Here is a 5,000-nt window from a genome sequence, read left to right as displayed (position 1 = left end):
CATTCTGGCCTACGCTAGGCCATGTAGCCTAGTCGTTTGGTCCTAGTACTTCATGCATGATTTTGGTTTTTCCGAGTGTAATTAAAATTTTATTGAAGCTTTAGGCTATATTTTATACATTTTAGACTGTGTGGAATATTTCCAAGATTGTATACGTGTGAGTTTCGGTGAATTAGGTAATCGATTCTCTTGGTGCCTAGGCTAATTGCTTATGGAGCCTTAGTATACTTTATCATACTCCCCGGTTGCTTTCTTTTCTTCGGAGAAGGTATGCAATCCCTTTCCCTCTGTTTAAGCCTTGGGCTTATCCCTAAGTGGTTTTTTCCGAATTTATTTTCGATAAAACTATACTAGGGTGTTACTGTACCTTCATGTTCCTGTGGCTATGGTTCAAGAGGGACAGAACAACAGAGTTTTTAGTCTGAGTCCGTGTTGTCTGGCTTGGGACAGAGTTCCCCTCGCTGACCTAACACTTACAAAGGGAGCTTAGCTCCCTTAGGTTACTAACGAAGGTTTCTGTAAGTTATGATTCCTTCTTTTGTGATCGACCAGACTAAGTCCTGTTGCTGTTCTCGGGGGAGGATAAGTTCTTCCCTTGGGAGTAGCAACGCCTTCCTTGCTTTGGTGCTCTGGAAGCTGGCAAGTATTGCTGGCCTTTTCCCTTAGATCTCCCTTAGGCTAAGATAAGTTTCTTGGCTGCGGGTGATCTGTCACTAAAGCAAGGTTGGCAGGACCCTCTTGTCCCTTCCCCCTCTATCTCCGTAATGGCCTAGCCATTACTGTACTGTACCTTGCCGGCCGGCAGAGCTGGCCGGCAGGGGTATTACTGTACTGTACGTCGTTCTACTTCTGGACCTAGTATAGGTTGGGATGTGGAATTGACTCAGCCCATTGCCGGCCGGCAGAGATGCTGGCCGGCAAGGGTCTTATGTTTTCGAGTGCTGCCCGGACCTCTCTTGGTCCCTCATCCATGCCTGCCGGCAGAGCCGGACGGCATTGGTCAAGGAAGCCTGATTTAAGTTTCTCCCCTTCCTTATATGCACTCTTTCGGTTGCCGGGCTTGGGGGGTTGTGTACACTCTTATCCCGGCATCCATTCTATTTTCTTCTAGTGCTGTACCTGTAGTCTTCTGGCTCTTTTGCTGCCGGCTGGCATCGGTCTTGTACCTTTGCCGGCCGGCTTATGTCAGTCCTTGTCTGCCGGTCACCAAGAGTGTGGCCGGCAGCTGGGTACTACCTTGTGTAGTTGCTGGCCGGCAGTCATTGCCGGCCAACAGTGGCTGTTACCGGACGGCAGCTGCTGCCGACCGGCACAGGCATTTGAACCAGAGTGCTGCCGCCCTATAGCTGTTAAGTAGTATACTTTAAAGCTAGTTGTGGTGTGTGCCGGCCGGCAAAGGCAGGCCGGCACACATCCTCCTATACTGTACTAGTATTCTTCTGTATAGCATATACAGTAAGAAGAAAACTATAGTAAAGGTTTAGGTACAGCACTGTATCTTCTAACACTATTGTGTTTTCTTGCACAGCCCTTTGCTGTTGCCCTCAGATAGGAAGCAGAGTTCTTCCCTATCTATTATCCAGGATTTTAAAATCATTGCCTAGGTGTGAGCTCCACCTGTTTCCTCTGGAAACCTTGCATTGGTTACTCTAGAAGAGATAAACCATTTTGATTTTATTATCTGGAAGGCTGCAACAATGGGTTGTGAGGGAAACACAAGTGTGTGTCTTTCCTTTATGAATTGTTATGCTATACTATGCATATCCAGTGATACATAGTTCACTTGATACTCATGGAAATTTCTTCTCTTTACAGGAGGACCCTCCGAAGTGCGGAAATGTTTTCTGCAATGTCCGCAGCAAGAACCTCTGTGGACATGAGTGTTGTAGGAGACACGCAGCATGCGCTGTCTCCAAGGATGATCTCCAGTATTGGGACCCTCAGGTATGTACTGTATGTACTAACCTGATTACTGAGGCTTTTGATTCCCCTAGAACGGCGGAATCAAGGGATATAGCAAGGGAAAAGCTTCGTACTTGGGTAAGGGGCTTCAAGAAGAACACCTCTGGCCCTTATCTTCCAAGTGAGAAGATGAGGGCGTATCTTTTTCCCCAGGCATCAGCTGAGGCAGTGATTCCCCAGCCTCAAGAGGAGATCCCTCAAGATCAAGTCCAGGTGGACGTGGAAGTCGCAGTCGCGATGCAAGACATCCAGTTGGATGACAGGATGTCTGACCTGGACGAACGTTTGGAAGAAGACCTCCTGGCAGAAGGTCAGGATCAAGTTCAAACCCCGGATGTCGCAGAGGATGAGGTCGACGAGGTGTCGGCTACTCCGGTTCAGATGCCGGAGCCTATCCCCTCAACATCGGCTGGTCTCCCAGTAGAACTGGGACAGGCCCTCTCTTCGATTGTTGGAATGATCCAACAAATGCAGAAGGAGAATCAGGAGAAGGCGGCTGCAATGGAACTGCGCATGCAGTCCCTGGCAGAATCACATGGGCCCCAGAAAAGGCTCAATGTGAAAGACCTTCCCATATGCTCAGATGCTAACCCATGGAGGTATGCTGAGCACATACCGATGACGACTGGAAAGATCGTCATCTCGGATAAGCTGGGTTCAGTTCCCCTAGAGGAGGTAGAATTCTGGCCCAGCAAGGCATCATATCCGGACTGCTATGTCCGGCTGAGAAAAGAACCAGCTTCAAGGGAGGAGACAGAGCCGAAGGAGGTCATTATTATGGACCACGCTAAGGCTCAAGCCCTACTTTCATCCTCGATGAAAGAGAGGGGCTTCTCTAATTCGAAGGTAGCTGCATTGAGCAAGAAGCTCCCTTCTTTTGTGTCCTCTACTGATAGAGCCTTCCCCTTTTTACAGAAAGGGTTTGCGGCTGTCCTAAAGGCAGTCGAGGCCGGCAAGCCTTGCCCCTCCCTGGAGGAGTGTAAACCCTTGTCGCTGGCTCTGCCTATGGACCACAAAGACTGGAAGGATGTCCATCTGACATTCTCAGTGGGAAAGTTGGAGGCTGATATTGCCGGACGGCAATTCGGCGAGGACCTCCCCAAGCTGTCCGAATCTCTTTTACGAAGAGAGTTCGAGACAAAAGAAAGACTGGCTGCCTCAATGTCTCATCAGACTACTCTTGAGACGATGGCAAGTGACCCTAAGGTCCATGAAATGTTCATGGTAGTGGCCAAGTCTCACCTAGCCACAGTGACGAAGGACCTTCATGGCTTCGTCAAAGCAAGGAGAGCTTGCAGGGAGTTCGTGTTCACCGGGGCTTCGGTGAGACACGAGCCAAGGAAGTTAATCTCCTCCAACATTTGGGGAAAAGACCTTTTCCCTACCGATGTGGTCAAAGAGGTTGTTGATAAGGCCGCCGTGGAGAATAGAAACCTTCTCCAGAAGTGGGGCCTGGCTATCAAAAGAAAATCTTCCACGGATGAGGGTCCTCAACCCAAGAGGAAGAATATGAGGACTAGGCTACCGTCTCGGCCAGCCAAGCCTTATAGACAGCAACAGCAACTGCAATTGCCTTTGCCTCCAGTGCCCCAGATGGTGGCTCAAACCCCGACTACTTTTCAGTGGGTACCCCAGGCTGTGCCAGGTCAGTCAACCACATTCACCCCAACGTTCGAAGGACAGTCTTCTTCCTTTCGTGCAAAACCTAGAGGAGCAGCCAGAGGCTCGTCTAGGCGCCCCTCAAGGGGAAGGGGATTCAGAGGTGGTCGTGGTCAGGGAGGCAAGACCTCAGGACGGCAGTCCAAGTGAAACGATACCGGTAGGAGGGAGACTGATGAAATTTTGGGATCGCTGGACCTTCGATCCCTGGGCCCAAAGCCTACTCAAGAATGGACTGGGTTGGAGCTGGTACAGCACTCCACCCCCGTGCCTTCGGTTTTTCCAACACTCCACCCCCGTTTTGGAGGAGTACGTTCAAGAACTGTTGGAGAAAAAGGTGATCCGAAAGGTGAAGTCCATCAAATTCCAAGGGAGGCTGTTTTGTGTTCCCAAGAAAGACTCGGAAAAGCTCAGAGTCATTCTGGACTTGTCGCCACTCAACAAGTTCATAGTGAATTGCAAATTCAAGATGCTAACACTGCAACACATAAGGACCTTACTGCCCAAGAGGGCATACTCAGTCTCTATAGACTTGTCAGACGCCTATTGGCACATTCCAATCAGCCGTCGACTCTCCCCCTACCTAGGGTTCAGGCTACAACGGAGACTGTACGCCTTCAGAGCCATGCCATTCGGGCTAAACATAGCCCCAAGGATTTTCACGAAGCTTGCGAGCGCAGCTCTCAAACAATTACGCCTAAAGGGAATTCAGGTAGTAGCCTACCTGGACGACTGGCTGGTGTGGGCAGCATCCGAGACCGAATGCTTGCAAGCTTCCAGTCAGGTGATCCAGTTCCTAGAGTACCTAGGCTTCAAGATCAACAGAAAAAAAGTCTCGACTTTCTCCATCCCAAAAGTTCCAGTGGCTGGGAATCCACTGGGACCTTTTGTCACACAGTTTCTCCATCCCGACGAAGAAAAGGAAGGAGATAGCGGGCTCTGTCAAGAGACTTCTAGATTCCGAAAGGATATCAAGACGCGAACAGGAGAGGGTACTAGGCTCTCTCCAGTTTGCTTCAGTGACAGACCCAGTGCTAAGAGCACAGCTAAAGGATGCAACCGGAGTTTGGAGAAGGTATGCATCAAACGCGCGAAGAGACCTGAGAAGACCAGTGCCGCCTCGGCTACGTACTCTTCTCAGACCTTGGTCCCAAGCCAGACATCTAAAGAAGTCGGTTCTTCTTCAGCCACCTCCCCCGTCAATGACGATTCACTCAGACGCCTCAAAGGAGGGATGGGGAGGTCACTCTCATCGGAAAAAAGTCCAGGGGACTTGGTCCAAGCTATTCAGGACCTTTCATATAAACTTTCTAGAAGCTATGGCAGTGCTCCTTACCTTAAAGAAAGTCTCCCCGCGTCACTCGATCCACATAAGATTG

This window comes from Palaemon carinicauda, chromosome 23 (genome assembly GCF_036898095.1).
Source record: "Palaemon carinicauda isolate YSFRI2023 chromosome 23, ASM3689809v2, whole genome shotgun sequence".
Classification (NCBI taxonomy): domain Eukaryota; kingdom Metazoa; phylum Arthropoda; class Malacostraca; order Decapoda; family Palaemonidae; genus Palaemon; species Palaemon carinicauda.
Note: the sequence above shows the minus strand (reverse complement) of the source record.